Genomic DNA, 19,343 nt, shown 5'->3' on the forward strand with positions numbered 1-19,343 from the left:
TTTTTTATTTATTAGTTTTATGTGTCAGTGGTGGCAACGTGCGTGTTGACACTCGTTGATGGAATAGTTAAGAGCTGCTCTCCTATAGGTTGGGGACGCATGTCCGAACAATAGACCCGCTAATTCTCAACTGTGAATTGCGACGCGTGAATTTTTGTGCAGGTTAGATATTTTCCAGTCCGGCGGCTGGAATAAACGCATCAAGAGCTGTTCGCTTTTTTTGTTCCCCACCGATCACGCGTGACCCAACTACCGAGAAGCACTGACAATAAGATTACCCGTCAACTCAGCTGCACGCAGGGTCGAAGCCACATGCTGCAATCACCAACCAACGTCTCGTGAATTTCATTTTTCTCTCTTCATTTATTTACTAGTCCCTGTTTTGACATTCAAACAGAACGGGACTAGAAATTTCACATGAAAAAGAAGAGGAAGTAGGTTATCACATTTTGAAAATACATTAAAGTTTATGGTTGAACCTTGTTGAAGACATACGAGAGAGAGAGAGAGCGATTGACTCCATCAGCTGTAAGTGGGCCTCAAGCTTCGGCAGTGCTGGTTCTCACTCGCCCCTTTTTTTTTGAATTCGTCTTACGTAAAAAATGTAATCGGATTGAAGGTAAAAATATACACAGGCGGTAAGTAGTGAGTCATCGACTTTCGTGGGGGATTGCGGGAGCGAAAGAAGAGTCAAGCAGTTTTGTTTTCAAGGGGGGAAGCCGAGTTGATTGAATTTGCAATTCATATTGGTGGCGTCGTAAATCTATTGCCCATGTATCTACATAATGTTTAAAGAGATAACAAAAAACATATCCTCACCACGGGGAATAGAAAAAACAAAAACCCCATCGTCCCTTTTAAAAACGTTTAGGGTGTGTCCGATGGATCCCGGTGTAATTTTCCCGGGAATTTTTGGTTTGCCTTTAAAATAGGATTCATTCGTGAAAATCCTTTCGCCTACTTTATGTGAAACGTTTTCACTACCAGTTTGTCTGGAAACAGCGCCATATTTCATTTGTAGGGCGTTACGCCTTTTTCGTTCTCTGTTTGTTCTTGTTGTTGGTTTTTCACGTTCCGACAGATGATGTCACACGTATGTACGCAACACAAAATATGATCACCCAACACCATAAATAGATTTACGATCGGAAAGTGTTCCAGCCGAATGGCTATTCACCAAGTCGCTTGTTTTGTAAACGTTCCTTGTCGTCTCTGAAAGGAAATCAAGAGCCGAATTTTTTTTTATAAACGGGGCTGGACTCACGCGAAACCACCCGATGCGACGAATGGCCGCGTAACTCTTAATTGACCCGCAATTCTTGTCAGGTCTTTTTTTTTCCTATGCTGAACGGTTTCTTATTTGGGCGGGGGATTCAATATATTTAGATTTTTCTTTGATGCAACGAATGATAGTTGACTCACGCTGAGAAAAAGAGCAGTGGCCCTGCCGAAACTCCTTACCGGGAGTCCTCCATTCTTGCGAGGCAGATTGTCGTGATTGTAGAATAGACTTCGACTTCAAGAGTTTATAGAGGCGGAATAAAAAGGGCAGAAAATGAAATATCACAATTCAAAGGACAAAGTAGAATGGACATAAAAAATGGTGATCATAAAAAGAGCAAAAAATGTTTCAGAGTAAATCCGGCCACGGACTGATGGAATGCAGCGTGAACTGCCACATATTCCGTGTAATTATTCCTTGCATCACGAAGGTAAGAAAGAAAGTGTAAAAAGAAATACGTAATAGACCATATGCTTCTAGCAACGTCATCATTTTGAAAGCTGAAGAAATCAGAGTCCTTTTTTTATTTAAAGGGAAAAAAATTCTGACACGTAAGTGTTTTTTCCATCCAATTCAATTTTTACGATTTTTCTTTAATTGAATTGAGCCTGTCGGAGCGTATCATCGGTCGCGCAGACGTCCCCTTCGTCTAAAATGAGACGTTGTGAACGAGGAGGGGCAATCAGCGTCACATACAAAACGGCCACTGAATGAGAAAAGGAGGACGATCATCTTTTATTTCATTTTTCCCCGAGAAATTCGTTTCAATTTGAGGTTTTTTTTTCCTAAGGATTTCCTGAAGGCAGAATATTTCATTTAGTGAAGAGGCAAAAAATAAAAAATACAACCTTGCGGTTCGTTTAACTGTTTGAGCATTGAAATCGAACTGGTGTCTGACGCCGTTCGGTAGTCTGGGTGGCCAAATGTTATAGGGGACTCAGACGGAACGTATAAATGAAACCGTCCGTTTTTGGAGATAACAACTTGGCAAAGGCGAAATGACAATTGTATAGGAATTGTCTCATTTCATGTTAAATTTTCCTGTCCGTCTATGTCTTTACAAAAAAAATATCATTTGAAACATGATTCATATGCGTGGTCGTCATTTTCAAATGGAAAGGTGTAATTACGCGGCCATCTTTTCCGTTTCTTAAGTGGCTGGCACAAACCGCATATGCACCAGCCGAATGGCTCATCATTTATCGTAATTGAATTTCACTTCCATAGATATATTTATATTTTTTTTTTCTTCTTCTTCCCGATGAAACTGAAGAGCTCCGTCTCGTCAAGCTCCATCTCCTTCTATTGGGTAATAAAATGGGGAATTATTATTCGACATTCCCTGGCTGTCTCTGTTGTTTTTCCTTATTCAAGATGTTTTGCAGCAATAGCCAATTTACAAGAGACCACATCCAAAAAGATAAAACTTTATTTTATATCGTTTTTTTTTCTGTTTTAAATTTAATAACGGACGTCTACTAGAATCGTGTATACATATAACTGTACAAAAATATATATATACATTGCAGTCTGCTGTGACGCCTTTTCCAGCTGAAACATTTAATTTTTTACGACAATCGGATAAAGTCTTGAAGTCACTCCGTGGCAAGAGAAAAAATAAATTAGTATCGAGCACATTTTTTGTTACACACGTCATTAACGATCTCATAGGTCTTGTTTATAGTACATGACAAAGGGACGTGACTCTGTTTTAAACACGGAGTTAATGTAATTATCTTAAAAATTAATTCAAATGTAGGATTTTGAACTGAGGTGGTTGAAATGCTAAACGAGCTATGATGTAATCCAAATGACAATTTGCTGTACGGCAATTATTAGACCAAGCGTGTAGAAGAAATTTGGCGTAGAAATAGAAGCATCTGTTTTGTATATGCTCGTTTGGAAAGGCTTTAATTGACGTAAGCTGACGAAGCAACTACTCGTCTTTCATTCATTCAGATATTTGCCTCCTTTTTCGTTCGGGATTTTTTAAAGGTTTACATGTATACAGCATCAAATGAACGGCAGCGGAAATTAAAGACGAGTTTTCAAAGGACTCGAAAGCTGTTGGAGAAAAGGGGTGGCATCAATCATGTCGACGATTGAGTTAAAACAAACATAAAGGATTCCAATCGTCCAACATCAGTGGTCAGGTTATCAATAGCAGCTCTTGTTGTTTTTTTAGAATGTCCGCTAAAATGTAATCACAATTCGGTGTGTATAGGAAAGGAGGGATTCAATGTCCAATCCAGTTTCTCATCTCCATTTCTGGCTCGTATCACCCGAGTTTCAAGGAACAAAGCCGATGTTACCAATCGTCGACAGAACAAAAACAAACACAAACTGCATTTATTTTCTTATTTTCGTGTATAACAAAAATCGAAGAGTCAGCCAGCAAGTCACGACCTACAGGCTAAAAAAAAACAGACAATTTTTCAAAACAAAAATAATAAAACAAAAAGGCTTTGACCGCAATATAGTTCGGGTTGGATAACACAACAATCACGAAGCCCGTCACTTGACACTAGTTTCTTGTATACACAAAAACGAATTTTCCTGTTGCGCTTAAATGATCCTATGGTTTAGAAAAGGATCTTTTTATAGGACTAACAAGAGCCCGCAATAAAAGAAAACTTGATGCTCATAACGCATTCGCTTTCATAACACGAATGCGTTTAGTAAGATTGTAGACCTCAACTGTAATGTGCCACACGTCGATTCTGTGTGGAATGACGTACAAGACGTCGCAGATGGTAATCCTCAACGAAATGAGTATAGACGTAACTCACTTGAAATTGAAAAGAGACGCAGCAGGGATCGTGAGGAAAATACTTGCATAAAAATTGGTAAGCTCAAGAGCTGCGGAGTTTTTTATATTCAGCTCGGCTTGGAAGGCAAAAGGATATATAGAAAATTGAGCCGCCTTTTTCAAATGAAATGAATCGTACACGTAAAAAAGAGGATTTTCTCTGATGTGATCCGGCATGGCAGCTCGGTAAGCGAAGCTTTCCAATTTACGAGCGTTTGAAATGCATTTGGACGTACAGCCAGCCGACATTTACATAGGTAAACAACTGCAAAGTCGGATCCTATGAAACTGTTTAAATATACACACCTGGGTGTAGCCGCGTGATGAGATCGTCAGCGACAGCCCAGGTGGTATGGAACTATGCGAAAGGATTTCTAAGTAAAAATTAGAGAACGAGCTCTCTGTGTCCCTTCAATCAAAGGAAAACAGTTTAAATGCTAAATTTCATCAAAGGACGCTCACGCGTTCATTTGAATAACCTGATGCGCTTGAAATTCGAGATCTGCTCGGATGGCAGGAATCCCTAACTCACGAAAGCCAAAATAAATAGAGCAAACACACGACGCGTATACTTCTATATCTTCCTGCTTATAGTCACAGTGGTTATTTCAGAAGAGACCCTGATCTTATTCAGTATTATTTTTGTATCGTCCATCTCTTGGGGTCCTTATAATGAAATGCCATTGATATGGATACATCTCTTTCGATTATTTACTTGGGCTCGCTGTATAAATAGATATAGACTAGATCGGATCCATCAACCGTTGTGATTCGATTTGCCGTTTATCAGCTCCAACCAGAGGTCCCCCTCCGGAAGAGATTGCCATTATGGCCGATTTAAAAAAAAGGGAGAAGGCTATTTCCATTAAAATATTCAAATGTATTGAGACATCGGTTCTGGTTTGAAGTACGTATTCAAATCTTTTGGCGTACGTGCACCACTTGAGAATGTTTTCCCATTGAGTACAAATGACAGCCTTTAAGATTATTGGATAAGAGGGCTGTACTTATACCTGCCAACTATATACGTTGAAAAGTCAATTAGTTGAACGAACATAACTTGACTTTACAGGCTGTTCTTATACTAGTTAAAGTCACTATAACGTTTTGTCCAAAAACGAAAAACACTCGTTTATAATCGCCTTATTTTTCTAGTGTTCAAAATTCCCACTGGCTACTTAAAGTGATTACCTCGTTGACTTTATTTCCCCCAACTTGACCATTTTTCGTGTCTGCGTTGAATAAAAGAAAAAACGTACCAGTCGTAAATTTCTTGATGTCGACACTTACCACGGGGTAAAAAATGGTCCAACTTGTTTTCTTGTACAACAAAAGGGAAGTTTCATTTGTTTCTTTTCGGCAGATGACCTCAACTTGGAAGCTCATCTCAACTCTCTTTATGTTTTGCTTCTTCGTTGAAACGGGATTTTCTTCTCGGTAACGTGAATGGACGTGGCACCAAGTCGGATCACGTACTACTCATTACACATGGCACGCCTACCACTGAAGATAGGGAGGTGTACATTATACCCCTTTAAAATATAAAAATGTTTAGCCTGTTATTTACTGACTAGGACTTTCGAATCCAAGACATTTGAGATTTTTTTTGTTTTCAAGAGTTTCACAATCTTTCACGGGGTGGCCCGTTTTTGTTTAAAGGCATGAACACTAACGAGGTTTCCTTTTTTTTAAACCTATACATGTTGAGATAATAAAGTGAAACACAGTGATTATCTTCGACAAAGTTCGTAACGTTAGGTTATTTCACTCTTCAGCTTTAATTACGTCACTTTAAAGCGAACGCAGGCCAGGAAATTGCTCGAATTAAAATGCGTTTTAATGTTACGATAGGTCCAATCGCTTTCAATTGAGCGTTATTAAAGAGAAAATATCGGTTGTAATATTGGTGAATAACCTGGAATGTTCCAAAGGGCCAGAGGTAAAGAAAGTCCAAGTCGTTTCGCTTCTACTTGCTATTTATGTGCGAATAAACGTACAAGGGAGGAGAGGTCCGCCGTAATGGGAAAATACAGAAAAGGGTCTGAACAAACCGGCCAGGGGATTTTTAAAGGTCAACAGGACGATAAACGAAAGTTTCGAATGTTTGGCTTCGTGTCATCAGTCAGTGACGACGTGGGTACTGTTAACCCCGACAAGAGCGAAAAGATCGTTGAGGGATGAATCAAATAACAAGAAGAGAAAACAAAAGAATTATTCATTTCTGATTGCCCAATTCTCAATTTATTCTTGAATGGCAACGTCATTTATCTCCTTCAAAAATTGTTACATCGACAAATGGTTGAGTAGAACCCACGCGAAATCAGATTCGAATCGTCTATTAATCCGTGCATGTCCAGGGTTTTTCACTAATCTTCATCCAACAGGTAAAAAAATACGCAACACGTGCAGCAATTCTTTTGACCAAATTGAGAACGAGTAAAACGAGTCCTGTGAATTAGTAAATACACGTCGTATTTCGAATTTCTTGTTTTTATTCAATAATCATCTGATTAAACTCCGACATTTCTTACGCAAAAAAAGAAACGGGTCTTTAAAATGCCCTTTGTCGTTCCGAGATAAAATTAGAGCTGCGATGACCATCCAAAATAATCGAAACTTTAATGCATTTTGTAATTGTATATTTGTAGGAGAAGAGTTACACGCCGACACAGAGGATCGCCGCCTTGTCGGCTCAGGTGTATAAGAAGAAGAAAAAGATCAAGGCGTCGGCATTCACTGTGAATGTTTCCATCACTTTACCCTTTACGTATATTATTTATATACATCCTCAACAGAGATCTCATCCAGACATGTCGGCTTTCCAGATAGAGAGACTTATATACACTTCAGAGTGTACAGAGACAGCTGTCTGCTGTGTAATCTTTGCGTTTCGTTCTTATATACAGAAAGGGGTGGGTCTCTTATCATTTCACATTTTCGCTCTTTTTTCTTTTATTTTCTATCTAAAAAAAATATATACAGTATATGTTGAGTTCGTCGTTACTCGACGGTCAGGCGAATAAAAAAATACATTTTTTTGAAATTACTGACTTGATGTTGCAAGTTCTTTTATTTAGTTGTTATTCCTTAGAGTTGTATCTCCTTTTGGGTTCCGCGACGATGTCGTCTTTCCTGATGATGGAAGACGTCGGCAATCCATCACGCAATTTCTTTTTTTTGTTTTTATGTTCAGCCATCGTGGGGCATTAAATACAAACAAACGATGAACACTACACGCATAACTTTCCATCATCAAAAACTGATCGCTCAATACATACAACCCTATAACTATTATAAGCACGTTGTGGTTTGTTACGTAGCTTATACGCAGATGTACATTCGCCCGCAGTGGCACCGTTCATCAGGTAATTATTCAATCCCCCCTCCACAGAAAAATGAAAATCTCTGTTCTAGATGATCCCCAACAATTGTTTTTGCCTTGTCCTCAATTTCAAAAGTCCAAAGATTTTTTTGTTCTTGTCTCTTTTAGTTTTTTCTTCCCCATGTCTACATGAAGATCACCTTTATGGATTTATAATGATACCCCATCATGTAACGTTGAGTTGTGTTGTCTGTGTGTGGTGGATTGCGTGGTGATGAATGTATTTCGATTCATTCCATTGACACGAGTCTGCAGGCCTTTTTTTCCCGAACGTCAAGTGACCGAAGGGATGAACGGAGGCGTGTGCGTGACACGCTTTCTCAAAATACAGCCGCTGTGTATTTTTTTCTTCTTCTCGAACAGGAAAAAGAAAATTAGTTTTTTTAAAAAACAAAAATTGGAAACAATGACTAGCGGCCAACGCCCAGGGGAACTTTGTCGCCGTCAGCATTGCGTGCGTGAGTCTACATAGATGAAATCCTTTAGCACCTTTCGAGCGGTGGCTTTCCCATCGCTGCATTAAGAAAAACAGACCGAGAAATGAATGGCTTTCAACTGTCAGACGTGGAGTTCCCTTTTTTTTTTCTAAAACTAACCGCGTGATTCAGCGAACGAAGAAAAATACGGTTAAACATTCAGAAGAAAAAAAGAGGCGGTTAATTGAGAACACTTTGGTGGTGGTTTCGGCTGTGGGAAAATGAAATGAGAAAAAATAAAAAGGATTCAACTTGAAGCAGATGCAGTTGAATGGCACAATCAGCCACTACGACCATCTCCTTCAGAAAATAAGAAATGGAAAAGGTGTTTGGCTGTGTGTGTTTTTTCTCATCGTAAATCGCAGACAAGGCAGTTCACCCTCCTCGAAAAAATATAAATAAGACCAAACTAATGCAAGGGAATAATTTGAATAGCGAGTAATCACCGCAATTTCTTTTTATTCGAAGAAAAATTTCTCTTTAACTTACGTATGCCAAGTCGTTAGATAACCTGCCCACCGAATGAACTTGCAAATGACAATGGGGGCCACGATCTGTAATCACCACCCTCATCCTCTCTCTTGATAACTGCACATAAAATCGTAGAAAAACATGCAAGGGGAGGACAATCAAGCAAAATATAAATTTGAAAAAGAAATGAATAAACATTAAAAAAAAACAGAGATCGTTTGATCCAATCCAAATAAGTTGGTCTTTAAATTCCCAAAAAAACATTAGACAAACTGGGTTTGCTCAACTGAAAATCGGTTTCATCCGGTTTTCTCAAGTCCCTGCAGCGAAGTTGATAGCAATTGATTAGGATAATCTGTTAATGGATAAACTACAGGACGTTTTAGTTGAAGAAAAAGGTCATAACTATGTACAAAGGCAGTCATATTTCTCCCTGTATGTTTTTTTCCAGGCAGTTCACACACAAGAAAAGATGTGCAAGGGAAATCTGTTCGTTGGGTTTTGTTACCGGATGGGTCCATAACTCCCGGCTGTATTCTTCCAGCGTGTGGGCATGTGTGTCTGTCGAGGAGAGGGAATGTATACACAGCTATACCGATCAAGGCCAGAAACAGCAAACAGCGTTTCTAAAAAGAAAGATTCAGTTCTCCATGTAAACAGAAGTTCTACGGGCCAAGAAGGACACAGAAGAACGGTCCAAAAATAAATCCAAAGATATACCAGTTCTCTTGGTGTTGTTCTCTGCATTCTCAACACAATGTTTTGATCTCTATACATCGTCGACGTGCAATGGAAAAAGAGATAAAAAAGGGAAGGAAGTAAGGAGCACTGGAACATCATTGGAGTCGGATGCGTCAACATGGGGAGTCTAAATTTGTACCCTCCTCAGCATCAAAATATGAACAATCAATGAACATTCCGGCAGTACAAGTTTTCCCCTTCGTTCCATACCCGGACGCCAATAGCGAAGGAGCCGGGAGTTCGCCATGTCCTTTGGAATAGGCAGGAAACACAAAGAAAATGGTTGACTCTCCCGCTGCAATGGCACGACATTCAAAAGGCGTCACCAAGTCGAGCAATAAGCCAAGAAAGGCCGATATCTTCCGGTGGAACGCGGACGCACCAACGACCTGCTCATCCATCAAAGAAGGCCAAAAAAGAAAAACTTCCTCTTTTTATTGTCGACGTTTGTTTCGTGTCGTATGCGAATGAGCTGCAGTCCTTCTAATGTACGTGTGAGACGAGAGAAGGAAAAAAAACGGGCGGGTCCAGTTGACGTGCAAGGGGGCAGGAGTTCCAGTTGGCTCATTAAGATTTCACGTTTTGCTTTTGACTCGTCTGAGAAAGAAAAATGTTGAACTTTTTCTTCTTTTTGCAACAGTCGAGTGAAGATTTCCGCTCGTCAAGGACTTCATAAGTAAATAAACGGGCAGATAACTTCTGTGGACGTTCGTGTCTAAACAAATGCCACTGAGAGTTCAATAACATCCATCATGGAGTATCATGTCACCCATCTCCGTCTTCTCTTTTTCTCATCTTCTCGCCTTTCCCAGCGTCTCTTTTTCCTTTGTTGCTTTTAGGGGGACACATAAACAATTTTCAGTGCGTTGTTTATATGACAATTGCGAACCAGGACCTGCCAGAGTTACACAGCAGATATAATACGAAAACTGACCGAAACCACACGTTCAACAGCACACGTTTTTTTGACCCCCCTGCTTGGTGTTCTTTAAATCTTAGAGTCAATATGTGTTCCTTGAACTCCCTTTTCATCCGTGTGGTGTGTGTCCTTTTGGAATAAGCACGTGACTTGTTTAAACAACAGGATTGTTAAGGCATATGGGGGATAAAGTCAGACTCGTTTAGTTTCATATTCCACTTTGATTGCCTTCGGTTAGAGCTGGTCTTTGCTGCCAGGGTTTGTAATTGTTGCTTCTTTATGTAAGATCTCTTGTCATATGGTTGATGCAAGTCATGAAAATGAACTCAAAATAGTGCGAATGTTTAAATGCTTCGTAATTAGAAGGATCTGTTACACAGATCCGCATAAGCTGTTGAGCGGTCCAACTAATTCACGAACGAACGATCAATGACGAAAGGAAACTGTGTCCGCTATAAAGAAGGGGTGATAGGGCTAAGGGATACAGTTATTAAAGAGAGAAAGAATAGAAAAGATGCGCCATAACTAAGTCGTCAAGAGTCTGAATTAATGGGCAACCGGCAGCACTTGGGAAACTTGCAGGCCCATCACGGAAGCTCCATTCCAAATAGCTTGTTTGTAGCTTATTGCCAAATATAATGGCCGTTGAATATCTTTTCCATCGCGTTTTCTTTCACCCTGTGTGTGTGTGTGGAACGTTTGACGGCTTGACGAATGACACACTGTCTAATCCCGACATTTCGGGAGCACGAGCCTCGAAATGCATTTTTAACAAAGCGAGATGAGCCAGCGTGGAAGACGAAGGGGAAAAGAGGAAGAAGAGAAGGTTTGAAATAAAAACAAGGCCATCAGCTCATTCCATATTCTTAAGACATCACGTCGGGACGTTTCGTATAAATATATTTATAGCAGACAGTTCTATTCTTTCTTTCATCGTCATTTATTTCTATTTTTCTTCTTGTCATCCGCCAGCCACGAAGAAAACGCGCCATGAACCCGAGCTCCTTGTCGTCAGCACAGGCCACTGGAATTTATGCATATTGTACGCCGAAGGTAGAAGGACTGCGATCAGCATCCCGCATGAAAGGACTTCGACAGACTATCTCTAATTGTTATTCGAAGCACTTACCAAAAAAAAATCGTTTCCACTATTTGAACCGATATCCAAAGTGGCTTATCTGCTAATTCCCACTGTCCTTCGAATACGAACTCAAAGCGAAAATGCAAATTTTTATTTATAGGTCAACTATTTCAAAAGTTCGCCTCATCTGACTAGTTGCGTTAGATCTTCATAATCACAGCGACTGAGGAGACAGTCAACTTATCACGTGTGACTCTTTCTCTTCCCTTTGCATCCAGCCTTTGATACTACCGCAATCACTTTCTTGTATTCCATTCTCACCGATCACCATCAATCAAAGCGCCTCCTTCAAATGTTATTCTTCACGTATATAATCTAAAAAAGGGAGAGGGGTGACCAAGGAGTATTACAATCAAATAGATTAATCATCGTGATTCGTCTGCTTGGCTGGAACCGTTCCAAAACACACAGAGAAAAGCAGGACGTGGCCGAGATCTTGGATGCCACACCACCGGAGCTACTGTAATATGCTTTGACATGGTGGCGTAACACGACAGCTGCACAACATCGATCGTACGTTATACGATGACGATCGTTCATAGTACCCATCTACTTCCTCGTGTCCCTCACTCTCTTTTTCCTCCCTCCCCCTTCTTCATCGTTTCGGCCAAGAATCATTACATGCAGGGTCGATTTTTGAACCATTAATCCACCGAAAATGAATTCCCGTTCCCTTTTCTTAATGCTCACTGGGATAAGATGCCATGTTTATAAATATAAGGGACGGATATGTACGAGCATCCGCACAAGAAGCTGCTGGAAGACAACCGTGACGCCGCTACATTATGCAAAGGCAAGTCTCCATGTATGGGCAGAATGAAACAGCAAGTTCCGCAGCTGATTTCTATACGATTACACATTTTTCTGAACTGCATTCAAGATAGCCAGTGTCAGCTGTCTCATTCTGTACAATGTTTTCTTCGGGTACAATATGGCCAACAATTGCGTGGGAACGCTGCTATAAAAATAATGGCAGCGTAGCTACCTACTGGTTAAGTTATTTTGCTATTGTCTGTACCTGAAGACATTAAACACCGAAAAAAGTCAGGACAGCCGCCAGATTTCAATTTCTCTATCGTAACTTATCGTGTCGACGTCGGCATCTGATACGATCGAATCGCGTACAACAATGACACTCAAAACGAACCGCCAAAACTGACAAGCTTTAAAAAAAAGAAACACGCAGAATGTTTTGCATCCAAACGTCAAAGAATTAGATTTACTAGTCACGAATGCATATTCGCGTGACACGCTGGCAAAGTAGAATTGCCTTATTCCCACGTTAATCAACTGACAGGGAAAGGTCGCAGTGTTTTTCATCTCCAATGATGAGAATAAGAGATGAAAGTGGGCAACAGAAGGGCCCAACTGACGGGCCCCAAAAATCATTTAATAAGCATCAAAAGAAGTGACTACTGCATGCACCTAATGAGACGAGAGCTGCTGCCGCTCTTATTTTCTTCAGCCGCTGTTACCGACGATCTCCCTTTGTAAAGCCCCTTCGGTCCTTAAATAGTCCAAGATATTTTTGAATGACAGCAGATGGAGTGATAATATACGGAGGAGCGCAAGAACGTTGTATCGAGAGGGGCTCGTCACACGTGCTGCCGACACACACGCGGGATCTTTTATTATAATGAACCGAAATGAACCTATTCTTGCTCCGACAGCGATGAGGGCGCGGCATCTTTCCCTTTTGTATCAAACCTTCAATCGAAATCTCCTTTTCTTTCTTTTGTTTCGTTTATTTTTCCATCCGCATCGGCCAAAAAGGAGGGCCCGTCTTTTGTGTGTTCAATGTTATTATGTTCGTGCCTTTTTTTTTTAAATTAGAAAAGTCCATTCATCATTGTGACGTCTTCTATTAAGAAAAGGGAAGGAACAAAAAAAAAATGGTATATACGTCCGCTTTCTAATTTTGGGTGTTGTGGAGGAGTCTCGCTGATGGCCAGCAATCAGAGTTGTTTTAAGGCAATTAAGTGTCGCATCATAGCCATTAGAACGTAATGGCTAGACATTTTTTGTTGTTGTCGGTGGGTGTGTATCAAGACGGTGCAAAAATGATTAATAATCGTGTTTTCCCCATTTTTCCTTATGTTTATGTTAATTCTTTTGTGGATTTTTCTTTCGTAAGAAAAATGAAGATGTTAAACGTGTCATTGAGTTATCCCTAAATAAATAAAGAAGAATATTCTCGAGAAAGTATTTCTTCGTATCGTTTTATTGAATTCAAGATGACAAAGCTCGGGAAACATAATTTTTTTTAAAGAAAAGTTTTCAATTGAATGAGAATCGTTTCATAATAAAACACGAAGAATGAAAAAGAAAAAAACCCTTGCCCATCAATAGTAAATTTTGATGGCGTATTTAAGCACACACAAAAAAAACGAGAGGAATATTATCTTTTGGCCAGCTGTGTTATTCCATTCACAATTGTTGATAATGGTCGTTCGTTAAACGGGACCAACAAAAGGCCTGCTGGCGCTCCTCCTGTTCAAGTGTATTGCATCAGGCCTTGCGCTATACGTGTGTATACAGTTGGATTGCAAGGTGAAAAGAAAAAAAATAGAAATCGGATTAGAATAAAGAGAAAGGTTTATCGATAATAAAAAGGCCACCGTTTGCGAAGGGGGGAAAAAAGAATTTTGTATTATTACTAGGTCTTTATACATTCCACCCGTCCGCTATTGTATAACAGTACGTTCTGCTATTCACATTTTATAGATAACCTTTACGCGATGGCTGTTGAGTAATATCCAGGTGCTTCCGATCGGATCTGGAAGTTAGAAACCTTTAAAATAAAAAATGCTCTTTCAATGTTGGAGCTCTTCCGCACGTACTCAGCTGCCCCATTTGACATGGCTTTAATCAACGCTAGATGTTGAAAATTGGTTTGTTTTTTTCGTCCTCTTGTTCGAATACATCCTCGAAATATATTCCATGTTTTCTGGAAGCTGGAAAAAAACATTTTGGCTTGAGCTTTATGTCCCTTGGCTGTCGTCCTGGCCGTTTTGGCCTGTCACCAGTCACGAATTAAAAGAAAAAAGGCCAAGAACAAAACAAAAAATATATGAAAGAAAGCACTGACAACATTGAGTTAGCGATGGATTTTTTCAAGTCAATACAAGTCAGTTGACGACATGGAACAGAAAAAAAAAAGACACAGAAAAAAGAAGGAAATCTTTTTCTTTCGTAGTTTGCCGCTGTTGCCGAGTCCATATTAGATATAAATCCTTCTTTGGCTTATGTAGATATACATGAAAATAGATAGAAGAGACAGTGGCGCAGGTGCAAAGTTCTTCTAAAGGGGCCAATTTTTATTCAGCTCTGTATATATACTGACTTGCAAGTTAGAATTTAATATAAGGCTCCACACTGGACTTTATATGTAGACGAATATGTGTGTACCTTGCAGAAGCCGTCCATTTGTATCCCTCAGTTGATAAGCATCGTCGAGACACTGGGGATAATGGAGGGCGAAATGAAACAGAAATAAGGTTTTTCTTTTGTTTTTCTTTTCCATTTCATCAAGTAACAAACAACCGGGATCATCTGGATGAAACTTTGGAATGACAAGTAGCTGCCCCCTCAACCAAGAAAGGGAATTCTTTTATTTCGTTTATTCTTTCTAAAAGAATTAAACTTGTGCTGTATCGTAGGGACTGCCACGAACTGCTTTGCATAAGACGTCCTGAATTAAATGTGAGTTCAAATGGAAAAAGAAATTGATATTAAGTTACCCCTGTACGTGAACGTAATAAATCTTTAAAAGGAAACGCCATGAAATTCGATTGATGAAATACAATTGAAAGAAATTTATATACGCCTACAGCGTATCTTTATTTAAACGGAAGCTCTTCCTTTTATTTCATTTTCACCATGGCTCAATGTCCGGACCGGAAGACACCTGGATTCGTTTCAAGTTTTTCGGGATTTTGGATAGTTTTTATTATGTGCAAGCTCCGTGATGACAAGCGGTGCTTCAGTCTACATACGTAGTAGCGCGAAGACGTACTGGTGTATATCCCATACGATTGTGGTTGTCATGAATAAATCATGGAGCATATGTGGCGGCCGTCAACATTCCATCTGTACAGTTATGTTCATGTGCCCCTTCGCTGGTAATATTTGATGGAATGAAAAAAAAAACAAAAAAAAAACTTGGCACTCCATTAAATTCATGGCTGAACGTACAACTTCTACGTGTATATTGTACTGTAGCACTGCACGTCATTACTAAATATGTATTCAGTCAACTATTATAAATCAGATCAATTTAGGCAACAGGATTTCCGCCGGTTTGCTCTTATACCTCGTAACTTTACACGTTCAACGGAAGAACAAACATTAAGGGATAAGTTGTTCTTTCTTTTCTTTATTATTCCTCTCTTCTCTCTGTTCGGAGAACAGAACTTAGCTGATGTTAACGACTCGGGTATGGCGTGTACTCACGTCAAAACAACGAAATAAATTGTATTGTAACACGCCGACTAGACACTCGTCTGGTGGGGGAGTATGGAAAACATAGGGAGACGTTAAGACGGCCAAGGATTCGTAATGACTTAACACGATTTCTTCGTCATCGTTTTATGATTTGCACCGACCCAAATTGGCGAGTAACAGGTGACTGACGTGTTTCGTTTCGCCCGTTTCGCCCATGCAAATAAGGCGCCATCGTTATCAACTAACGTTCGCGAGAAATTGTCACAGTCCGTTAACAATGACGGTAAAAAAAAGCACCGACAACAAGGTGAATGTAAGATAAAAAAAGGAGCCTGGATGGCGTCGGTATGGCACCGGCCAACAACAGTGGCACCTGCGGTGAGGTGTGTATGCATTCAGCTTAACGAGAGTCGATGGTTTATGTTGCGTTATACGCGCGTGTAAAGTCCGTCTGGCTCCGTTGTCGGGTTCACTCATTCAACGTCATGGCAGAAGATCGTCAGAACGTGAAGACGCGCTTCAGTTTGAACTGCGTTAACCGAACCGGACAGCCAACGGATTGCCACTGACGTGCAGCGATTCGTTTTGATTCTTGTTTTGTTCCAAAACCTTGTGAGGTTCAAGCTGCTAAAAAATGAGGCAACAGTTCATCATGCAGACGCACGGTGGAGCTTCTTTGTCTTTTCTTTCATTTCTTTTCATTCCTTCCTCCTGTTTTCTACCTCTTGGTTGCTTTTAATGGCACAGCGTCGAAGTTCCAGACACCTTGGCGGCTGCTGCCGTTGATGTGCCGGGATTCTTCTTCCTTCTTTTCTTCACGCTTCACGCCGCGTTACAACATCCTCTATTGCATATCGGGCAGAATACAAAAATGGGGAAGGTAAAGCGGCCACAAAAGAAAAGAAAGAAATGAGTGAAACCCTTTTTGGGTTGATACGACGGCCATAAGACGACCACACATGTCGAAAGAATATTTAGGGCCATTTCGGCTGTGTTTTCTCTCTTTGAAAAACACAACAACATTCCAGACGGGCAATCGACAAATATGAACAAAACAAAAGGGGTGAACGCTAAACAAGTCGTTGAACATAAGAATCTTCTGTACAACGATCGTCTTCTTATCCGTCGCCAGTGTTCCAGTAGCAGAACGAACCGACACAGGTTTCCTTCTCACCACAATCGCTAAACGCGTATCACGCGGAATGTGTCCAGTGATTATCTTCATTCACGCTCATCTCGCCGCTGGACCTTCACGCGTTAGACACAAACTTTTGTTCTTTATGAAACCGATTCCAATTAGAAGGCGAGAGCCTCGTTTTTTATTAGGGACGCGCATTTATTTTCAGTCGGCCCCTTTTTTCGTGGTAAATTCCATCGGCCTGCAACTTTTTCTGTTTTATAAATAAAAACGAAAAACGCACCGACAGATATTTTATGTTTCCTGGCACCACCACAACGATGGCCGTTACGTTGATATGACCAACGAAAACACCGCCATTGTGAAACACTTGGACGGCGATACGTTCTGCGTCTACGCTCACCTACTGCCTAGTTACTTCAAAGTGCGTCCGGAACTGAAAACACGGCAGTAATGAATATTAATTCAAAGAGGGCGGTCGTCCTTGGGTGGTGCGTCCTATATCTTCGTTTGCTTGTTGTTGTGTAGACTTCCCTTTTTTGTGTGTGTGTTGGGGTCTGCCCAGATTAGACAGCGAAATCAACTCGAGTCGAGATCGTAGCTGCCGGAGCAACGCGCAACCCTTTGATGATATCAAAATGCACCATCAGAGGAAAGAAAAAAAAAGGGACGAAGTTAAAAAGATCAAAGAGATACAACGAGGAAAACATGGCGCATTTGAATGGAACAAAGAAGAAGAAGAAGCGGCTTCATATCTGAACACAACGCGATGCGGTTGCGATGAAACGGCCCCACGCAAACACAACGCACAGCACAAACGGCCATGGCATTTCAATATCGTATTTCCTATACAAGCGATAACCCTCTAATGTCTAATCGATGTTTATTGAACGTACCAAGTCTCATTTCGAACTCTGCCGGTTCGAAGGTGGACGAGACTGGACAGTCATCAAGTTCCGTCTCGTTCCTTTGGGTCGCATTCTCTTCTCGTTTCCGCGTCCTTTCACGTCCACTGAAATGAGCGGCTTCACTCTCTACAACACGCGCTGCAGTGGAGTGCCGAACGCTGTCCCTGTATAGTCACGGTCCGCTTGTTTTGCTTTCCACCACCGACATTTCTCCCTCCTCTTTCCTCCCTTTTATGCAACTACCGTAGATTCAATCTATTCACTTTTTTTTCAACTCTTATTTTTTCTTTTCCTTTCTATTATTATTCTGTGTTATTAGAGTGAGCGACGGGCGAATGCTGCATAAATTGATAACAACCAAAACTCATTTAGTTTCGGATCGGTTTCTTTTCAATATGCGACTGTGTGGCGTTGGAGCGTGCGACCGTCGTGTGCGGCGTCGGCCATTGTGACGTAACGCGAATCAAAGTCAATGCCTTTTTTCTCTGCTCTGTGTGGAAACTGTCAATAGTTTCTGATTGAACTTCCCATTTCATCGCCAACAAAAGACACGGGGTGGGGTCGTCGATCCCACGGTTTTTCACCCTCCCCCCGTGTTCCCAATCGTCAAAAGAGAAAAAAAAGGCGACAACAGTAAGGCCCTGATCCGCATTTCTCACGATGATGGAAACGTCACATTTGAAACGCCTCACATTCTGACGTTTATCGCCTAGAGAATAAACCTGCGACTATTGAGATATTTCCAAGTCGCTTTGATGGACACAAGAATTCTCGGTTTTGGGTAGAGGACTAGAGAAAACAAAATCGGGCGTGTTATTTGTAAGAAAAAGAGAAGAGAGGCACACGCATTTGTAGGTCAATGTTTATCTTAGTGGGTAATCTTCAAAGAATGCGAGGTATGAGACCATGAGACGTGCTTACTTGTAAATTTATACGACTTAGGACGAGTTAACTTGGAACCTCTCACCTGATGGACAATGACGACAGAAAGTAAATGTTGATTTTAGTTCGCCTCTATGCGTATTGCGGCTGTGGGAAAGAGCCGAAAGAATGGGAGTCCCATCACTCTGCATTTTCAGACGGTACACCTGAACGTTTTCGCAACAGTAGCAACTGCGACAGCTGGCCAAAGAACGCCACGACCCCATCACGCAAGTCAAAACGAATGCCCAGTTTGGCGAAGAGCAGCCCGTGTCACACGAGTAACAAGACAGTAGAAACAAGATGAAGATAAACTGTTGGAGGCTATACAGACAGACAACATATACGCACACACAAACAGTAGTAAGCCCATGACCAAACAAAAGATTTACCTGTGATTTAGTAGGGAAAAAGAAAGAGAAGCATCTTTTGACCCGTCTCTTTTCTGCTGGAACTTGTTTCTTCGAACCATATGTCAACTGGCCACATGAAATTCTTTGTTTTCTTCTCCTTGTCCTTTTCTATTTTTCTTTATTTAAAGTTGCTCATTTTTTCTTTCTTTCTTTCTTTCTTGTTGTTTAGACTTGTCGTCCGTCCTTTTTTGGAAACCGGACAAGTTTTTTTCTCGATGCACTTTCCACGTTTCAAAATGAATTCACTTCTAACATCCCGCCCTTTAGATCTCCTTTTCTTTTCAATGTTTTGTACAAGA

The sequence above is a fragment of the Daphnia carinata genome, chromosome 9 (genome assembly GCF_022539665.2).
Source record: "Daphnia carinata strain CSIRO-1 chromosome 9, CSIRO_AGI_Dcar_HiC_V3, whole genome shotgun sequence".
NCBI classification, from domain to species: Eukaryota; Metazoa; Arthropoda; class Branchiopoda; order Diplostraca; family Daphniidae; genus Daphnia; species Daphnia carinata.